This window comes from Anabrus simplex, chromosome 5, assembly GCF_040414725.1.
Source record: "Anabrus simplex isolate iqAnaSimp1 chromosome 5, ASM4041472v1, whole genome shotgun sequence".
NCBI lineage: Eukaryota > Metazoa > Arthropoda > Insecta > Orthoptera > Tettigoniidae > Anabrus > Anabrus simplex.
Genome location: NC_090269.1, coordinates 398,703,775 through 398,726,179, shown reverse-complemented (window position 1 = coordinate 398,726,179; position 22,405 = coordinate 398,703,775). Strand labels below are relative to the sequence as shown.

At 42.8% G+C, this 22,405-nt stretch overlaps 1 protein-coding gene across 1 annotated transcript in view; it reads right to left on the bottom strand.

Annotated features, from left to right (window-relative positions):
* The window catches only part of LOC136875003 (suppressor of lurcher protein 1), a 1,553,195-nt gene extending 1,540,605 nt beyond the window's left edge, over positions 1–12,590 (bottom strand). Inside the window, exon 1 of the mRNA XM_068227855.1 lies at positions 12,495–12,590. The gene's annotated coding sequence lies outside the window, so the exon portion shown is untranslated. The remainder of the gene's footprint in view (positions 1–12,494) is intronic.
* Positions 12,591–22,405: the final 9,815 nt, after the last annotated feature.

Here is a 22,405-nt window from a genome sequence, read left to right as displayed (position 1 = left end):
CAGCCAGTCTTATCAAAGATTTAAGAACGGATCACCTTCCTTATGCCACATGATTTTTCAAGTGTAGATATCTCCGTAGATTCCACCAAGAATCGAACTTTTGTCAAGTGGGAGGAACGAGGCCATCCAGCTGTTCACAGTAGATCCTACCTCTCTTGGGCATCTACGGCTAAATTTGAATGAATTTCGGTGGTAAACACCAAATAATGTGTCACCAGAGACACATGCCGAAATCGTAGGACGTGGAGTGTCGAATGGACTTTACTCCACCCTTCGAAAATCGGACGACCTCTGATGGGTTTGAACCCTCTATGTTGGGATCAGGAAGCTGACACACTACTACTGATCCACAGAGACAGCTGTTAACCACTGTGCTGAACGCCCACAATAATTTGCAGTGAAGAATAGGAAGGAGCATGTAACTGAAAAAAATCGCATACAGAAACTTGTTAGTTCTCATTTCTATCTACTTACAGTATATATGGCATCCAATAATAGTTTTCGTATTTCATATAGTTCTAAAAATTAATTTTCTCGTATTGCGGATACGGATGTTTGTCTATTTTAAAATCACACCTGCATTCATAGTATTTCCCTTCATATCCCCGTTAAGTTACTAAAAACAATGTATTGTTCTTTAATTTCAAATTTTTAATGCTGTAGACTATATATTGAGTTATTTATCAGACGATGATAATGTTCAAATTTAATTTTGTTAATATTTTATATAGTTAGCCCTTCTTTAGTCGCGCGAAAATTATTACGTTACTAGTCGCGCACGGAGGTAACCTCCGGGGCTAAAAATGCGCGTAATTTTCGTCCTTTCAGATGTTGTTTTGGCATGTTCCTTTGCAGTTCTTCGGTATAATTAAAAGAAACCCTTTTAAGTATTAGTAGGTTACTCTTACACAGTTTGTTTGATCTAAAATCACAATACTGTAGACCTTAACTGTGACGAATGGTCTTATGATATTACCTACGACGATCACATCATAAATGAAATGTGAAATAATACTTTTCTAAAATACGTTTAGAAGAACAGAACAACAAAGTCATCGACCTAGAAAATAAATAATATGCACCAAAATATAAGATTGTTTGGTTATTTGCACACGGAGGAAACGTCCAGATGAGGTCACTTGTCACAACAATGATCCCACACTCGCTCACAGGATGCACGATCGCGCCGAAATGCTGACAGGACGAGTCCAAATGAACGAGGAGAAAGGTATAGGGGTGGGGAGACCAACAGTTCAACTCAAAAGTTCAGTACCGTGCAAAATGTTATCGGCCCGGAGGAAATCTCCGTGAGCGAGTAAAGGAAGGTTAAACCAGGTCCTCGTGCCAATCCAGAATGTCTGGAAAGTCGTTTAGTTTGCCAATAAATACATAACCAAAATTGTTGCACTAAATTTTCAATGTTCTTGACACTATGCACAAATGAGAGAAATAATGATGATGATAATAATAATAATAATAATAATAATAATAATAATAATAATGCGTACAGGTTGGTTAATTACTATTATTCCTTTCAGCATTCAGTATGCAAGCCTCTGTGAATATATTAAACGCCTCAACAATCCTCTATTTAACTAGCTCTATGGCAACGTTAAGTTATATATTTTTATTTTTAAATCGCTAGAAACTCTGTCTAATCATCACTACCTTAGCGCCCCTCTACTTCTCTTCCCCTCCATGACCAAGTCCTAGCTAATCTATTCCTCTCCATTCCCCTCATATGCCGGGCTGAGTAACTCAGACGGTTGAGGCTCTGCCCTTATGAACCCAAATTGGCAGATTCGAGTCTGACTCATTTCGCTGGTATTTGAAGATTCTCAAATACAACAGACTCGTGTTGCTAGATTTTTCTGTCACGTTAAACAACTCCTGCTGGACTAAATTCCGGCACCTCGGCGTCTCCGAAAACCGCGGACAGAAACCTTTATAGGAAAAAAATTAATGGATGGAAAGTGCAACCAGAGAACGAAGTGAAAAAGAAGACTGGAGCAAAGTGGACAGAAGAACGAAAAAGGATCCACAGAGAAAGGATGAGAGCTGTTTGGCAACTCAGAAAACAGAATCGTTAGAGCTTTGCGTGATCCATTGGGTCCATACGCACATAATAATAATAATAATTATTATTATTATTATTATTATTATTATTATTATTATTGTTAGCCTCACCGAGCAAGTGGTCGTGCAGTTAGGGTCGCGCAGCTGTGAGCTTTCATTTGGTCGACAGTGGATTCGAACTCCACTGTCAGTAGCCCTGACGATGGTTTTCCGTGGTTTCCAATTTTCACACCAGGCAAATGTCGGAGCTGTATCTTAATAAGGGCACGGCCGCTTCCTTCGCATTTCTAGCCCTTTGCTATGCCATCGTCGTCATAAGACCTATCTGTGTCGGTGTGAAGTAAGGCAAATTGTATTATTCGCCTCAAATAGCCCCAACACCATCCATCAAGTTCAATCGTAACTTAGCCTTTATCTTCTCATTCCGAGTACCCTCCTGCCAGTGTTACAGTCTGGTTGCAACTACGACCGTTCTCGCTACTGCCATGTCCGTGACTTCTAAGTTATGAATAGACCTAGGATTTTAGGCTCTAAAGTAGGTTTTCAAAGTAAGTAAATAGGCTTTTAAAAGAGAAAATAGTCACTTGAAATATGTCTTAAAAATGTCAATAGAAAATAAACTTTAAAATATTACAGTATACACTTAGACTACACCGATATATTTGTTTTACTTTAAGGAATTTGGTATACCTATTCTTAACAGAAAAATGATGACAGAATTAAATAGACATTTACCAAAAACAGCTATATGAAATATAATCAGTACTGAACTAAGACCTTAATTCTAAAATCACTGAACATAATTACAGCACTGTAGGCATCCCATAGCTTTGTAAACGCGAATAAAGTAGTGTTTATTTATTTGTGAGGAACATTCCTACAGTACATTCATTAGTTCGCTTTACAGTACATAAAAATCTTCTCCAAATTTTCCAGTCAAGTTTTGTCTTTTGTCTGTTAAAATAATTTTGAAGGCAGGATATCTCCACACTCATAAATGTTGGAGGGCTACAGGAAAATGTACCTACGTTTTCAGTTCAATTTCACTGGGTAAGTCTACTTTTACCCCATCCATTACCTGATGTTTCCTTTTCAACACCGAATAACCGGGATTCTCCTGCAGTACACTAGCCCATTTGTCCATATTTTATCCTCTACCTATTAAACACTGAAGTTTATAAACACTTCAGTCATATTAAAATTACGATTTTCATTAGTTGAATTGAATAGTATGCTTTCGCCATGAGAATTTTAGGTACTAAAACAGTAAAATAGGCTCTTTAAATGTAAGGGATTTATTTTCAAACATCAACGTACACTGACTGACAGAGCAAATGCAACACCAAGAAGGAGTGGTCAGAACTTTATGCCAATTGCAGGGTAGACTGACGTCACTGAGGTATGCTCATGATGTGAAATGCGCCGCTGTGCTGCGCACGTAGCGAACGATAAATGGGACACGGCGTTGGCGAATGGCCCACTTCGTACCGTGATTTCTCAGCCGACAGTCATTGTAGAACGTGTTGTCGTGTGCCACAGGACACGTGTATAGCTAAGAATGCCAGGCCGCCGTCAACGGAGGCATTTCCAGCAGACAGACAACTTTACGAGGGGTATGGTGATCGGGCTGAGAAGGGCAGGTTGGTCGCTTCGTCAAATCGCAGCCGATACCCATAGGGATGTGTCCACGGTGCAGCGCCTGTGGCGAAGATGGTTGGCGCAGGGACATGTGGCACGTGCGAGGGGTCCAGGCGCAGCCCGAGTGACGTCAGCACGCGAGGATCGGCGCATCCGCCGCCAAGCGGTGGCAGCCCCGCACGCCACGCCACGTCAACCGCCATTCTTCAGCATGTGCAAGACACCCTGGCTGTTCCAATATCGACCAGAACAATTTCCCGTCGATTGGTTGAAGGAGGCCTGCACTCCCGGCGTCCACTCAGAAGACTACCATTGACTCCACAGCATAGACGTGCACGCCTGGCATGGTGCCGGGCTAGAGCGACTTGGATGAGGGAATGGCGGAACGTCGTGTTCTCCGATGAGTCACGCTTCTGTTCTGTCAGTGATAGTCACCGCAGACGAGTGTGGCGTCGGCGTGGAGAACGGTCAAATCCGGCAGTAACTGTGGAGCGCCCTACCGCTAGACAACGCGGCATCATGGTTTGGGGCGCTATTGCGTATGATTCCACGTCACCTCTAGTGCGTATTCAAGGCACGTTAAATGCCCACCGCTACGTGCAGCATGTGCTGCGGCCGGTGGCACTCCCGTACCTTCAGGGGCTGCCCAATGCTCTGTTTCAGCAGGATAATGCCCGCCCACACACTGCTCGCATCTCCCAACAGGCTCTACGAGGTGTACAGATGCTTCCGTGGCCAGCGTACTCTCCGGATCTCTCACCAATCGAACACATGTGGGATCTCATTGGACGCCGTTTGCAAACTCTGCCCCAGCCTCGTACGGACGACCAACTGTGGCAAATTGTTGACAGAGAATGGAGAACCATCCCTCAGGACACCATCCGCACTCTTATTGACTCTGTACCTCGACGTGTTTCTGCGTGCATCGCCGCTCGCGGTGGTCCTACATCCTACTGAGTCGATGCCGTGCGCATTGTGTAACCTGCATATCGGTTTGAAATAAACATCAATTATTCGTCCGTGCCGTCTCTGTTTTTTCCCCAACTTTCATCCCTTTCGAACCACTCCTCCTTGGTGTTGCATTTGCTCTGTCAGTCAGTGTATTTAAACACCTTCGTATTATTTCTTAAGGGACAAAATAGGCACTTGCCTTAAAATCCCAGGATTTGTTATGAATAAGATATCCTAAGTTCACCCATCTTACGCTCCCGTACATCAAATTTGGCCTGGAAACGGACCGTTGTAAAGATAGTTTCATCTGCGTGCTGGCTTATTTATTTCTTAGGCCTACAGAATACTGTAGATCTCAACTGCGAGCTCACCGCATTAAGTTTGCTTTAACTTGATTCATTTTCACTTACAAGGGAGCATTCCATACTCGTCACCACCGTCAAATTTACAGAATATGCGGGGCTTGGCTAGGAATGAAAGTACTCAAAGTGGGAACTCCAGATGGCCAAGCGTATAGAAAATAAAAATTAAAATGTTGTCGCGGCTCTCGCACCGTATAAGCCACTTACGTTATTGCCCATGCCGAGCAGTTGTTGGCGTAGCGGTAAGAGCTTCGACTAGTAATTCAATGGTCGTGAGTTTGAATCCCAATGTGGAGAATATTTTACTCAATATTTATATTATTGTCCGCCTCTGTGGTGTAGTGGTTAGCGTGATTAGCTGCCACCCCCGGAGGCCCGGGTTCGATTCCCGGCTCTGCCACGAAATTTGAAAAGTGGTACGAGGGCTGGAACGGGGTCCACTCAGCCTCGGGAGGTCAACTGAGTAGAGGTGGGTTCGATTCCCACCTCAGCCATCCTGGAAGTGGTTTTCCGTGGTTTCCCACTTCTCCTCCAGGCGAATGCCGGGATGGTACCTAACTTAAGGCCACGGCCGCTTCCTTCCCTCTTCCTTGCCTATCCCTTCCACTCTTCCCATCCCTTCACAAGGCCCCTGTTCAGCATAGCAGGTGAGGCCGCCTGGGCGAGGTACTGGTCATACTCCCCAGTTGTATCCCCCGACCAAGAGTCTGAAGCTCCAGGACACTGCCCTTGAGGCGGTAGAGGTGGGATCCCTCGCTAAGTCCGAGGGAAAAACCGAACCTGGAGGGTAAACAGATGATGATGATGATGATTTATATTATTCATTTATTTTAATTTATATTATTTATCTATTTATTTATTTATTTATCTATTTATTTATTTATTTATTTATTTATTTATTTATTTATTTATTTATTTATATGAAAAATGCATATAGGATGTAATTTTTTTAATGAGCCGACAATTGTAGAAAATTTGGAGTTGAGAACTTTCCCGATGTGTTCAAAGAGAAATTCTTTCTTTTTCTCCTTTATTGGCTATCTCCGCTCCTTGGAGAATGTGCCATAAACGTGAATAGTCGTTTCGCTGTAGGATTCGTTTCCACCTGACAAGTGAAGGTTGCTCCTGGCGGCTGTACACAAACAATAGATTCTTGGCGCAGGTAGAAAAAGTTCTGACAATGAAATCCCAATTTTTTACCTTTTCAATGCTTTTGCGTATAAATAAAAATTAAGTTATTCACTTTTCTGCTTAATTAGAAAATGAATAATATAAAGGCTGACAGAAAAAAACCATTCTCCACACGGGGAGTCGATCCCACGACCATCGAAATACTATTCCAAGCTCTTATCGCTCCGCCAACAACTGCTTGGCGTACGCAATAACGTAAGTGGCTTATACGATGCGAGAGCCACGTCAACATCTTCATTTTTATTTTCTGTACGCTTGGCCATCTGGAGTGTCCACTTCGGGTACTTTCATTTCTAGCCAAGCCCTGCATGTTGTATAAATTTGAGCGAAATCGGTGCTGACGAGTAGGGAGTGTCCCCTTGTTAGTATACCACATCCTACATACACGACATGATTTACCTGCTCCAGTTTTGTGTTCTCAACCTTATATTCATTCCTCCTAGCTTTCTTCCCTATTGACTTGGTGTTGGAAATGCTAATTGTCATAACATACTTACTGCAACCATTTCCAATTTCCAAGCTTGCAAGCTTTATACGCTATCTACCATTAAGACCAATTTGTCAACATAGGCCAAACTGTTTAGTACATTTCCATCTAAGAGAATAGGCTATCTACCTGCGAACTCAAATCTTGCAATAAATAGCTAAGAACAATGAAATGAAATGTCGTATGGCTTTTAGTGCCGGGATATCCCAGGAAGGGTTCGGCTCGCCAGGTGCAGGTCTTTCTATTTGATGCCTGTAGGCGACCTGCGCGTCCTGATTTGGATGAACTGATGAAGAAGACAACACATGCACACAGCCCCTGTGCCATTGGAATTAACCAATTAAGGTTCAAATCCCCGATCCGGCCGGGAATCGAACCCAGGACCCGATGAACCGAAGGCCAGTACGCTGACCATTCAGCCAACGAGTCGGACGCTAAGAACAATAAAACTAAAAGAGTTCAGCCTTATCTAAGCACTGCAACTACTCTGAATAAAGAATGCGAAACCGTAAACAGAAGTGTATTGGTTTTTAGCTTGAGTATGAAAGGGCGTATGGCTGTTAGTTCCGGGAGTGTCCGAGGACTTGTTCGGCTCGCCAGATGCACGTCTTTTGATTTGACACCCGTAGGCGATCTGCGTATCGTGTGCCAACTACATCACCAGGACGCGATTTCCTTATTTAAAAGTTGCAAAGATGTTGAACGGGAATCGAATCACAGACGTCTTGACGAGAAGAAAGTTACGCTGTCATTCAGCATTTTTTTTCTTTCTAGAATTTGCTTTACGTCGCACAGACACAGATAGGTCTTATGGTGACGATGGGATAGGATAGGGCGAGGAGTGGAAAGAAAGGGGCCGTGGCCTCAATAAAGGTACAGCCTGAGCATTTGCCTGGTATGAAAAAGGGAAATTACGGAAAACTATCTTCAGGGCTACCGACAATGGGGCTCGATCGCACTATCTCCTGGATGCAAGCTCACAGCTGCGCGCCCCTAACCGCATGGTGAACTCGCCCGGTGTCATTCAGCTATAACGTCACCGTGTTTTCGAAAATGTTCTTGAGAATAGGACCACAACTGAGCGAATTGGCCGTGGGATTAGGGTCGTGTAGCTGTGACCTTGCATTCAGGAGAGGGTGGTGAGGAATCCCACGTTCGGCAGCCCTGAAAATATTTCCCCGCGCTTTCCTATTTTCACACCAGGCAAATGCGGAGACTGTACTTGTACGGCTGCTACCTTCACAATCCTAGCCTTTTCCCAGCCTTGCGTTCTCGAAAACTTTCGATATTTTAATGTGCCGTTTAAGCACTATATCCTCAGCCTGTTTCAGTCATTCGACCGGGTCAACAGTGGAATGAATAAAGCCCCCATCTAGCGGCGAGGATAGGAATTGTGCCGGCTGCCGAAGCCTGTCGCGCTTTTCTGGAGCAATGATTAATGAATGACAGATGAAACGAAATCATACTGAGAGTTTTGCTGGAATCAAATATGGCAGGGATAATCGGAGTACCCGGGATTTGAACCACGGAATCCAGCGGTGAGAGGCCTGCCACGTCAGCCACAGAGGCTCCACGAAACTACTAGTAAAAATAAAATAGAATAAGAACACTGCTCTGTACAAAGACTAGGTTCATGGAGATTGTAAATAAGAATCTTCCGAGTCCTTTGGTAACAGAGGTTGGTTAGGTATAAAATTATTTCGAATATATGAGTAACACACACTGGCCTACACCAATTTCCATAAGAATCCGTAAATTTTGCTAGGTCAAATGAATTAATGGGATGTGCTTTATAATAATAATAATAATAATAATACCCAATGCAATGGCTGCACAATTCCGGTCATGTACAATACCCCTGAGCTGCATTGAGTGTTGTTGGGTCCGAAACCTACGAAGTTTATATGCAGCCCTGAATTTGGCCTTCCGTGGTTTCCCCTTTTTCAGATCATTAAACAGTACCTTAATTAAGGCCACAGTTTATTCCACCCCAATCTTAGCCCTGTCGTACCCCTCGTCATTACAACACCTGTCGGAGTCGATGTCACATAATACCAAATGTAAATAATAATAATTGTAATAAAGTCACCTCGAAATACGAATTCACTCAATGTTGTTCTGAACTCCTTAAGATTTCTTCCGAACATTGAAGTGGAGTGAAGTAAATAAATAGTTCTCTTTCGCAAACAATGAAATGTACAGTCAAAATAACACGCGAGAGTGTAAGTACTATCTGCGCACTTTTTAGCGATAGATTTACATCCTAGTGCTGAAGCGGTCGACCTCGGCAATCTTCGAGATTCGTACTGGCAATCTTTGAAACACAAACTATGAATCGCTTATGCATCGCTGTGCGACGTCTGGTGTACACTTTACGTACTAGTACTGTTGTTATTTACACAGCAAAGCCAAACTATATAATTCACACTAGGAATAAGCTTCGCATCGAGAAATGTTATATAATGTGTGTGTGACACAATTGTTGGCTTAAAATAACAAAGATTTAGAAAATTCATATCAATCGATCATATTATCGATTCACTCCAGATTTCATTTCCATTCAGTTGGCAGTACTAACGGAACCGGAAGCGCTCCCTCCTTACTCCTCAAACCCGTACACAAATCTATCGCTAAAAAGTGCGCAGATAGTAATTAGGATTGCTTCTTTGAAATATACTTGAGATTAGGAGGAGTGGTCCGTACAGTACCATTTTCGTGAAACTACTTATAGATCGAACGCATAAGAAAAAACAAAATAGAGTCCTATCAAAGCTTTCCAATGTGAAATTAAAGAATAACTTAACATATTTCAGCCAAACAAATCAGAGTAAAAATATCAGATCATATTTGTAATGATAATGGACACAGTAGGTTCAGGTTAAAATACACTAACCATCGTGAGTTCAGAAATTGCCAAATAGGGTTATAGGTGTAACAATCACATGATTTTTAATAAATACGCTAGTAGTTAAGGAATATTTCTTTGATTCACTGACTACTACTAAACGTTTTCATTCCTGCCCTGAAGGGGGAGGCGGGCCTCTTAGACGATGACACCGTCTCTCAGGCCGGGAGATTTGTTACGGTGAAGGAGATGTGCGGATAAGGTGAAGGGGTGGGCGGCCGCGGCCTATACTTCGAACTGTCCCGGCATTCGCCTAAGTGCAGGAGAATGGAAAACCACGGAAAACCATTCTCAGGACAGCCGACAGGTGGGGCCAGGCGTGTAGTCCGGCACTGTGCCCCAGACCCGTCTCCCGAATGCAGAGGCGTAGAGCCGTGGCCAACTTTCCTCTGCTCGGTTGGCCGGTCAGAATACAGAGTTGTTGGACCACGGACAAGCCGTGGCTTCTTAAGGGACCAAACCCACTCTGCATCTACCGACGTCGATTCACTGATGTCTGCTGTACTCCTAATTTCAAGATCGTTTCTCTTTATTTAGAAGTGCTTTTCAGAAAAGAGGCCGGAAGGTTGAATGGAAAATTCTTACAATTTAATCATTCAGTCATAATAAGCCTCTACCCAATAGGAAACTTCAAAGACTATTTATAAATACCCAATAATTAATAACAAACATGTTTGAAAGGATACCCGTAATATTTCTTGAAACTGTGTAGCAATCATTATATTACCAACATTATAGCCATCAACTGGTAGGGAGACGGAGCTGATATACTTTGTCCGCATCATACATTTTGAAATGTGTATATCCCAACCACAGGACGTTAACGCAGAGAAAATGGCGCTTACTAGAATAAAATTCAACTCCTCCGACGGTCTAACAACTTCAAGGTCAGAAGTCTTATAGGACTGTTTTGGGGTTCAAGAGGGATCCTTCAATGTACAACGCTGTTGAAGCCGTAGGGAGTTCAAGACCAAATAGTAACCACCATTACTACACCTTAGCTAAATAGGAATCACTTTGACCATCAATGCAGCTTGCAAACCAATATACATGTGTTGACATTTATCCTTATACGCATTTCAGAGAAATAATCTAAATCTTCTGGAAACTATTTGTTAGCTATACTGTGTCGATGAGGTACCTCACATTGTGTTGAAGTAATTACTTATGGACCTACCATAACGTCAGAAATTCGAAGCCATTCCCAGTGCCCACGTGATGATTATGAAATAATGAATTAAAGAATAGATTACTCTTCTCTCCCGACCAGGAGGGGAAGGATAATAATAACTAATGCATGCAGTTTGACCTTTCTCATAACACAAAATACTAGATAACAATAACAATGAAATTTGCTTTACGTCTCACTAACGTCTTTTGAGACGCCGAGGTGTCGGAATTTAGTTCCGTGAGAGTTCTTTAACGTGCCAGTAAATCTACCGACACGAGGCTGACTTATTTGAGCATCCTCAAATACCACAGGACTGAGCCAGGATCGAACCTGCAAGGTTGGGGTTAGAAGGCCAGCGCTACTCATCCCTGTAAAAATATGTGGGCTGTAGGAAATGTAGCGTCATGCAGATTTTATTTCAGAATCTTCCAGTACTTCAGTAACAGATTACTACATTTCCAACGTGAAACAAAAAAAAAAATGGCCTATATTAACCGGAAAGTAGGAGTATAAAATATAAAATCTCATTTGTAATGGATAATGGACACAGAAATTTCAGGTTAAAATACGCCAACCACTGTCAGTAGAGACGTGGCCGGTTAAATAAGGTAAAACGTATAATCACATCATTTGTAATAAATTTGCTCGAATTTAAGGATAATTTTTGTTCCATTCATTGATGTCTGATTTAAATCTAATTTTAATACTGTTTCTTGTTTTACCGTAAGTGTCTTTCAAGAAAAATACTGGAAGGGTGAATGGATAAAATCTTGCAATAATTAAATATTGTTTAATCTTTTTGTTACAATGAGCCTCTACCCAGTACAGATTGCTGTAAAATGGAATTTCTCACTCTATCCATAGGCTATAAATGCTTCCAGGATGTACCTTTAATAGACAAACTTAGCCTTCTGAGGTATTTCTAGGACATTCACTAAGCCATAGAGTCTAGGATAGTTTTTTTTTTTTGCTAGGGGCTTTACGTCGCACCGACACAGATAGGTCTTATGGCGACGATGGGATAGGAAAGGGCTAGGAGTTGGAAGGAAGCGGCCGTGGCCTTAATTAAGGTACAGCCCCAGCATTTGCCTGGTGTGAAAATGGGAAACCACGGAAAACCATCTTCAGGGCTGCCGATAGTGGGATTCGAACCTACTATCTCCCGGATGCAAGCTCACAGCCGCGCGCCTCTACGCGCACGGCCAACTCGCCCGGTAGTCTAGGATAGATCCTGTTGCATATCCTTACTACTAGCTACTTAAAACTTTCCTGCTTGTCCTATTTGTAGGATTTTTCCGACATTCCTTTCATAATATAGCATAGATATGCTCTTCTCCCTAGTTTCTGCCATTCCTTGCTTAATAGTTTAACAGCAGAAGTTCATATTAATTTTCAGTTTTAAGAATAATTTTCCCATTTGTAAATTTTTACTATATTTCTTTCTTTGAAGTTTCTATTGTATAAAATGCGTTCATTTTCTTTATTTCTGTCTTATAGTTTAATCCCTTCAGCCGTAAAATTATACTTTTAATTTCCCTTATGTTAAATGTTTCAGTCCTTATGGCACATTTTTACTTATTATGAAATTATTATGATTAAAATTATACCTGGTCATTATCAATTTGACAGATTTAAATCAAACTTTACAGTATAACTTCGTCTACGTCTACAGAACAACTTCACTATGAATTATCACTTGATAGAAAATCTTACCGCAATGAATGAATGAGGCGCTCCGGTTCGTCTATGGAGGCATGGTAATCCTACTCAACACGCACACGATCACGCACCAACACACACCACCACGCGCTACGCACGTCAGACGCTCAGGCGATCCCGACGTTGACTGGCGCGCCAACCGTTGCAGTTCCGGGGGCTGTCACAGGGGCGCTGGCTGCACCAAACACAATCAATATGAAAGATCACTCCACCAAGAGATTTTCAGCCATAAACAAAACCATTCATATGTAGCAGGGAAAGGAGCTCTATTGCACCTGTAGAGCTTGCAACTTCGTGGAGGTTAATACAGCACAGAGAATCGGGAGTTATCACGTGGTTATGCAGCTCTGACGAGAGCCAACTTTATTACATGAATCTAAAATTAAATATACCGGCTGTGCTTACATACCACTGGTTAAACGTTCGACTGCATTGCTAAATTGTTAGCATACTGTGGGCTTTGGTCCTAGAGGTCCCGGGTCCGATTTAAACTTCATTAGTTAATTCCGATGGTTCAGGGGCTGGGTGTGTGTGACGTTCTAAGCATTAAAATCATCACAGATAAGGTATCATTCTCATAGACCTAACACGCACGGTATCCCGTGCTTGCCGTAAAAGGCGACTAAAAGAGGCCCCAGGGGCTCTCAACTTCGGCCCGATAGGCCCCTTAGTTGAGTCCTGGCATTGCTTCCACTTACTTGTGCCAGCCACCTCAATTTCATCTATCATATCCCAGCTAATTCTTTTCGTCCCCGAAAGTATTAGGTTGCGTATCCTAGGGAGTCTTTAATTTTTCATTCCCTTCGTACCCTTTGCCTTCCTTTGACCAATAAATTCATTTTTCAAAGTTGTTGGATCCCTTAAAATTTTCGCTCTGTTTAGTGTTAATAGACGATGGTTGGCGAGTTGTACTTCCGCTTAAAACAGCAATCACCACCACATCACCACTACTTCTCATAGATGTCAAGTCTCCGAGCTCGGTAGCTGCAGTCATTTAAGTGCGGCCAGTATCCAGTATTCGGGAGATAGTGGGTTCGAACCCCACTGTCAGCTGCCCTGAGAACGGTTTTCCGTGGTTTCCCATTTTCAGATTAGGTAAATGCTGGGGTTGTACCTTATTAAGGCCATGGCCGCCTCCTTCCCTCTCTTAGCCCTTTTCTGTCCTATCGTCGCCATAAGACCTATCTGTGTTGGTGTAACGTAAAACACTTGTAAAGAAAGACGTCAGCTCGAAAGACATGCACCAGGCGTCAACGGAGTCCACACGTTATTATTACTATTATTATTATTATTATTAAAGCTGCCTCTGTGGTTCAGTGGTAGAGTGTTGTCCTCCTGATCCCAAGATAGGGGGTTCAAACCCGGCAGAGGTACTCGGAACTTTGAAGGGCGAATGAATGTCCATTCGACACCCCATGTCGTACGATGTCGGCATGTAAAAGATATCTAGTGAAACATTTGGCGTTTACTCTGTCTGCCATCTAGTAGGCCTAGAGTGAAACGGAACGTCGATATTGACCAGCAGAGATCCAGAAGGCGTCAAATTAGAAACAAAGTCTGCACACGGTAGCTGAGGTCATACGATTATTATTATTATTATGTCCGCCTCTGTGGTGTAGTCGTTAGCGTGATTAGCTGCCACCTCCAGAGGCCCAGGTTCGATTTCCGGCTCCGCCACGGTATTTGAAAAGTGGTATGAGGGCTGGGACATGGTTTACTCAGCCGCGGGAGGTCAACTAAGTAGAAGAGGGTTTGATTCCCACCTCAGCCATTATCTAAGTGGTTTTCCGTGGTTTCCCACTTCTCCCCCAAGCAAATGCCAGGATGTTACCTAACATAAGGCACGGCCGACTTGGTACCTCGCTCTAGCTAGAAGGCGGTGGCCGCTTCCTTCCCTCTTCCTTATCTATCCATTCCAATCTTCCCATTCCCCACAAGGTCCCTGTCCAGAAGAGGCCGCCTGGGCAAGTTTCTGGTTTCTGGGAGATAGTGGGTACGAACCACACTGCCGGCAGCCCTGAAGATGGTTTTCCGTGGTTTGTCATTTTCAAACCAGGCAAATGCTGGGGGTTGTACCTTAGTTAAGGCCACGTTCGCTTCCTTCCCATTCCTAGGCCATTCCTATCCCATCGTAGCCATAAGACCTATCTGTGTCAGTGGGACGTAAAACAAATTGTTAAAAAGAAAATTGAAATTCAGCTTGAATTCACCGTCATAGATTTGATGGCGTACGATTGTTAAATTGGTTACCTGCCATTCGAGACTTTTACTGTCATAAATTCTCATGCTGAACGAACAAGCTGTATAAATTAACTTCTTAGGCATTTATTTTTCATGATCAAGGTTTTGCGTGATCGAATACGGGGCAATACATTGACAATTAATCGTGCTCCCATTATATACGGTACGTAGGTATTAAAATCCCAATATTTTCATGTAGGAATATTTAGCCCACCTGGAGGTCATCATTGTTAAAATATCAAGTCTATATATTGTGACACCGTGCTTAGCACATTGATCGGAAAATTTTCACCCTCAGAATGTTGCCCGGCAGGGTAGAAGTAGTAGAAGAAGAACACTTTTCGGCGAGCTTACTTTGTGCCTTCAGTGTACTCCTTGCTTGTTTTGAGTTCAGACTTTTTTCTGGAAACCACGATGTCTTCCAAGTGTCATTGGAAGAGGACCACGCCTCAGGATGTCATCACTTGTCATCACGAAGTCTTTCCCGTCTCGGTGTCCCAGGCTTTTAAATGTCGTCTTCTTATCCCCGAAGGAAGCAAATATCCTATTGGACAGTCTGCCTTAACTTGCTGGTGTCTTCTTCTTGGTTCGAATGGGCCTACTTTGGACGACGCTTGTTTTTCGCAATTTCTGCCGGTGTAACTCATTTATTTCACCTGTCCAGGGGGTACCTTCCTTCCGGTATTTTCATGAAATCCATGGACATCTTTCAAGGTATGTCGTAGAGACCGTCTATCCTGAAGATCTGATATTACCCGTCCTTCAACGTCCTTCTCAGCTTCTGTCAGCCAAGTGGTACGAATCTTCTTGCTCTGCCAGAGGATGAACAAGCGATTGGTCAGTCTTTTGGGAGACAGTCTTATTATACGGAGCCTCCGTGGCTCAGACGGCAGCGCGTCGGCCTCTCACCGTTGGATACCGTGGTTCAAATCCCGGCCATTTCATGTGAGATTTGTGCTGGACAAAGCGGAGGCGGACAGGTTTTTCTCCGGGTACTCCGGTTTTCCCTGTCATCTTTCATTCCAGCAACACTCTCCATTCTCATTTCGAAGCATCTATCATTCATTAATGTATATCACTTTGGGAGTGGCGACCCCATCGTAATAATAGCCTATATATGATTCATTCATTACATCCCTGACCCGGTCACTGACTGGAAAACAGGTTGTAGGTTTTCATTTCGTACTATATGGCCATACAAAATGACTCTCGTTTTCATAGCACAGAGAGCCTCTCTATATGTTCCAATAGCTCGGAACTTTGCCGTCTCCGGAATTCTTCATCTTCCTTTACCGGGCCTAAGATCTTCCTGAGAACGCTCCTCTCTCTGACTTCCAGTTTCTCCATAAGACCCCTTCGGTTCAGTGAAAGACACTCTATGGCTACAGAGCTTGTAATCGCATGACTGACGTGTGGTGCTTCAGGTTCGGGTTGCGTGACAAGCATTTTTTGTTATAAAAGATGTTTATCAGTCGATAGGCCAGTTCCAACATGTTAACTCTCATGGGTAATGGTGCTCTTTCTGATAATTCTGGTTCAGTCCACTCGCCGAGGTACTTACAAATCTCTTTCCCCTTTCTAGTACTATCTCTCTGCTAGCTTCTTTGATGTTGATAAAGAACTCCGTTTTCTCCAAAGACACTTGAAGACCCACTTTGCCTGAATGTCTTCTGAGGCAATAGATCTGTATTGTTGCTGTACCCATGAATCGGCAATCAGTGTCATGTCGTCAGGAAAGGCCAGGCAATCCACAACCAGCCCTTCCTTCTTATGACCCAGGTATATCCCTCTTTGGACTCCCAAGTTCGTCCCTTCTTTGCGCCATTATCTCGCAAACTTTTCAAGGACACATTTTAAGAGAATTGGGGGAAGTCAATCCCCTTGTCTCACCCTTGTATTTATCTCGCAGCTTTCCGAGACTTCGCCTCTAAATTCAACCTTATATTATTATTATTATTATTATTATTATTATTATTATTATTATTATTATTATTATTATTATTATTATTATTATTATTATTATTATTATTATTATATGAACGGCGCTTACAGCGTGACATTAAATAAATTAGAGGTTCAAATCTTAAATTTCCCCTTATTTATCCATTAGCTATCAGTGTCGCCAGTTAAAACTGGAAAGACCTTGTTTCGGTGGGGGCGATAGAATTCCGCATCCCCTGCCTGCTGTGCGAGTTGAATGAAACGGGTACCCTTAAGGGCTCGCAACTTGAGAATATCGGCATGTGACCATAATTCCCTTAGCTGATGCCGGCTCCATGGCTAAATGATTAGCGTGCTGGCCTTTGGCCACAGGGGTCCCGGGTTCGATTCCCGACAGGGGCGGGAATTTTAACCATAACTGGTTAATTCCGCTGGCACTGGGGCTGGGTGTATGTGTCGTCTTGATCACCATTTCATCCTCATCACGACGCACGGGTTGCCTACGGGCGTCAAATCAAAAGACCTGTATCTGGCGAGCCGAACTTGTCCTTGGGCACTCCCGGCACTAAAGGCCATTCGCCATTTCATTTCCCTTAGCTGAACCTGACATTGTTTCTACTTGCTTGTGCCAGGCTCCTCAACTTCGTATTCTCTATCCGACCTCACTTGGTCAACACTTGTTCTCTTCCGCCCTAATTATATTAGGTTTGCGAATCCTAGGAGGAGCCCTTCCCTTCCGTTTTCGGACCTTCATTCTTCGAAGTGTCCTTAATTTTCTTTCTGATCACTGTTAATAGAGGATGGTTGCCCACTTGTACTTCCTAGCCATAGACACAAGCTGCACCAAGTTTGAGAGGGCCTATCACTCTTGCGAAATCATCTACGCAACAGTTTACCTCTCCGAGAACCTGATAATCAGGCACTATAATGTGGCAGTAAAACCGTCGGTTCTCTACACCTCTGAGTGTCTCGTGATAACTAGGAAAGGTCCTCTCAGAAAACTAGAACTCAAAGAGGAAGATCCTGAGAAGAATACTGGGACCCGTAAGAGAAGAGGGAGGCATCTACATAATTCGCTACAACGATGAGCCATACAAACATCAGAAAGATATTGTTACTAACGCGCATGGAATCCTCAAGACTTACCAACAGTATCTTCGCTGTGGCAGGTAGAGGGAAGGCATCCATTAACAAGTGGATCTCTTCGGTCAAGTCGGATCTGGAACAACTGGGGATCCCGCTTGAGTCCATACATGACCACCCACAGTTTCGGCAAGCCATCCAGCGGGGAATTTTTCCAACGTCACTTAAGAGGAGGAAGAACACAGGAACCAGCCGACCTGTGTGGTCGGAGGAAAGAAAGCAGGCTCACAGCCCGAAAAAGAAAGAGCACTGGAAGAGGAGAAAAAAGAAGGCCCAAGTGACGAGAAGATACGATCCCCGTGGTCCTCAGTAGGTCCAAACGACAAAGGAGAAGAAGAAGAACAGTAAATTATATATCAGTGTTTTCGTGATCAAATGGTGTTATGTCGTGTCGACATGGCCTGTCCCTTATTGGCAAATCAAAAACCTGGCAACCTTATTCCGAATGCACCCATGCTCTGAAGATGTCATGCAACATTACAGCGTTTCGCGCAATACCGAGTGGCTGTTAGGGCACGACCACCTGCTGTTTTCCAGACTGCGGCGAGATTTGAACTCTTGGACACGTGCTAGGCTCATGCCCCGAAGCTTAATTTCTGGTGATATCGTTAGTATGGAAAACCCCTGAAGAACAGTACTGTGATTCTTTTAACTGATCTCTTAGAGGAGCTGATATTATCTCAGTAAACCGGCATACCGGAAAGGCTTTTATATCAGATTCAACAATTCACTTTAAAAGGGTTCAACCTCTGAAGTCAACCAGGAGAAGAAGTATATCTACGAACTCTGTCTACCATACCTCTCTGATCACTAAAGTGTTCCATTGAAAAACTGGTAATTTATAGGACTGCTATTCGGAAACAGGGGTGTTGTGCCACTGTTGACCTCGAGACATATGAAAACCCTGAAATTGTCTTTAAGTTGTCTATATGACATCGCCTTAAACATTATTAAGGATTCGATGAAAATTCTTCATCACCTTCTCTATTTCGCAGGAAAGGGATCAAATTCTCTACTAAACCATGCATAATTATATTCAGCAATGCAAGAAATTGTGATCTTGTTTCAGGATCCCCGTGGTCACTTACTGTTTATAAGCTGATATCTCCCTTGGGGAACAAATAAGAAATGAAATCATTCATTCACCTTCAGATGCCTACATACAGCCTTCTCCGGAGCTATCGACGACCTTAATAGCTTCAACAATGGCTATTCAGTTACTCCAACAACTATACATCCCAGTTTACTTCACATTTTGTACTAGCAGTTTCCCGCTGGCTCCACCCGCAATGTACAAAGTATGGTGTTGTTCATTACTATCCTCACGGATGTATTTGCAAAGTATCGAGTTAATGAAATAAATCACAAAACCCTTGAAATACATCACACAAAGAAATTGAATTAAACGATCCTCGGAACAGCACTACGCGCCGAACTGTTAAAAAGTCCTTCCAAGATCTTTGTCATGGATACAAATGTACTCATAATTTTTCTCAGAATCTACCAATTTAAGTAGTTATTAACTCAAAAGAAAGCGCTTGATCCACTGAGTGGTTTTAGACCAAAACGAACTGCGTACCTCAATTAAAACGAAGGATATGACTGTTTCAATGAGAAAAAATGTTGAAGAAATGAGACGTCAAATTGAATGTGCACTCATAACTTTCCTCAGAATCAATCAATTTGAATAGTTAAGATATTAAATTAAAAAAATGATCCACTGAGTGTTCTTAGGCCAAAACGAACTCCGTACCTCAAATAGAACCAAATATATAATTGCTTCAAAGAGACAAAAAACTGAAAAATCAAATAATTTGAGGAAGGTGGAAGTTAAGTGATTTATAGCACCTGATGACAAATCTGTGCATGAATACCTTTCAGTTAAAAAATTAAGGAAATCGAACGGATAGAATGGCCGGCTAACCATTTATACCCTCTACATTAGTTTTCATAAAATAATTAATATATAGATTTGTTAATTTGCGTATTTAGTTATATTTTGCATCACTTCCTTGTTCTTGAATCTTTATATTTTTTTCTATTTTTTCTGTATTGGACATATCTCTCTCAATTTCTACTCAGTGATTTTTCTTCTTTCTTAATCCTTTTAACCTCCAGGTTTGGCCTTTCCCTCAGACTGAGCGAGGGATCCCACCTCTAGCTTCTCAAGGGCAGTGTCCTGAAACGTGACTCTTTGGGGCAAGGAACACAACTGGGAAATAGGGCCAGTACCTCACCCAGGCGGCCGCACTGGCTATGCTCAACAGGGACCTTATTGGGATGGGGGGATAGGAATATTGGAATGGGTAGACAAGGAAGACGGAATTAACTGGCCATGTCTTAAGTTAGGCATCATCCCGGCATTTGCCTGGAGGCTGTTCCGAGGTATCTGTGGAACAGCAGAGGTGAAAGAAGGTGCTGCGTGGAATAGGTCTCAACTACGAAATTGAAGTTAATTTAAAATTTAACAAAGGTTATATTTTCTTTTCAAGGTCAAGAATTAACAAGTACAACAGGTACACAGTAGCATATCAACAAATTAAGAAAGTACAATAATGGTTTGTTACTGGATTTGGGCTTCAAGCCCCAGACCCACAATCCTTGAGCAATGAGCCCAACTTTACCTATGTACACAGTTCAACAAAGGGGCAGAAAACCCCAATCATGCCAAGGAGCACTTGCTCCCAATTACCCAGTAAAGCCTCCTCGAGGCACACAGAAAATCCACTTTTAAGAAAGAGCAAACCCGCTCTCAAAGTTCAAGCCTATTCAAAGGCCACACCAAACTCCACCTTCAATCTGCCCTCCAGGCACACAAGAACAGGGGTAATAATACCCAACCTATTGAGGTCTATTCAGTAAAAAAAAAAACAGGTTAATTACATGGCCCAAAATTCAGAGTTGAATGGAGGCGTAGCTTGCACTCCTAATACACTTTTAAAACCTATTTGGCACTAGGCCGTATACACAAGGGCTAATCCCATACTAAAGAGGTGACTTGTATAAGAAGACTTTATTACATTAAGAAAGGAAGAAATGGTTGTGAAAACAAAGTCACCTCAAAACAATAGGAGTGGGAGCTCGAGAGGGTATAGCACTCTCTATCCCAATTTATAGTTAAAGAGTCGAAGTTTTACCAAGTGTCTATTACATTTTAACGATAGGTTACATGAGAAAAGTTTTCGAACCTGCCCCGAGGGTTAAACTGCTGAGCTAGCGAGAAATGAAGTTATTAAACGGCCATTACCTTATGGATGAACTGCTTCCCGAAGAAAGAGGCGCTTCCCGCCCCCTGCTACATAATCACACTAGGAGAGATGTTACTGAAGTGGCTCCGAGACCAGAAAATCAGCAGTTTATATACCCTTGCGGAAAATTCGAGACGTTTCATGAATGATTACAACCCGCCCACAAAATTTTATTGGTCGGCTAAAGATTACAAATTAAAACTGAAGAAGACATCTAGGATTGGTGGAAAATTAATTACAGAAATTACTCATTGGTCAAATTCAAACAGGAGGAAAGAGAAGGGTTATACTGCCAACCCAAACAATAACTGAAAGAAATTTAACAAAGAACAAATTTCTTCAAAAAACAAGAACAATTTTCTTCAAAAAAGAGTTCCTTCACTTCGCACTAGGGTGCACAATTATAGTTCTTACGTAGTGCCATCTAGAAGAGAATGTTCACACACTTCTTACTACAGAGCAAACAAATACAAATCGAAACAGGCGTAGTTCAGAACACTTCAAAATTTACCGTAGAGACATCTTCTGAGAAACCTTAGAATTAATATGGTTGTTAATGTTCAGGCTTTCTCCAGTAGAGGAGTTTCAACTGGCGCAATGTTTGAATTAGCGGCGTGGAGGTGTACCGCCCGGTACAGACCTCCCCCCCCCCCCAAAGTCCATCCAAGGGGTGACACAGAAGAACACCAAATTTGTTTTAAACACGGTCCAAGTTATGATGTTGATATAGAAGTTAATTGCAGAAGGATTCACAAAAAGGACATAAATTTTTCCGTATCCGAAGTTTTCTTAAATTGATTTGACCCAGTTTCAAAATTCTTTGTAGTAGCTTTTGATGAAATGTCTTTATGCTTGTAGTAGTTGAATTCAGAAAGAAAAACTTTTAATTCTTGAAAGGAAAAAAAATTCTAAGTCCACCAGATGTAGCAATCGAATCCAAAGATGTAGTAATTGTGGATATGGAATGTCCTTGTAGCTGGATAAGTACATTAGTTGTCAATTACTTTGACGGCCAGACCAGCCGCCGCAGCTTGTGTCCAGAGGAGGCCGCTCGTACCCCTCAAAAACCCTGAAATACCGCTCACCCGCACTATGAGAGGGGTAGTGGTGGTGAAGCACGCCGCACACGCGGCGATTGTTTACAGACCGCGGGCAGTTTGCAGGTGGTGCGCCGCACATCAGCCTTGGCCGGGAGGAGGGCTCCGGCTCGCCGTACACTGGTTGACCTCACTGGAGTAGATCGGGCCCGTGCTCCACTACAGTAGCGGTACGGCGCCGCACGGCTGCGGGGGCACTGAAACATTAAGATCTCGGCGGCAGAATTTTGTTGGA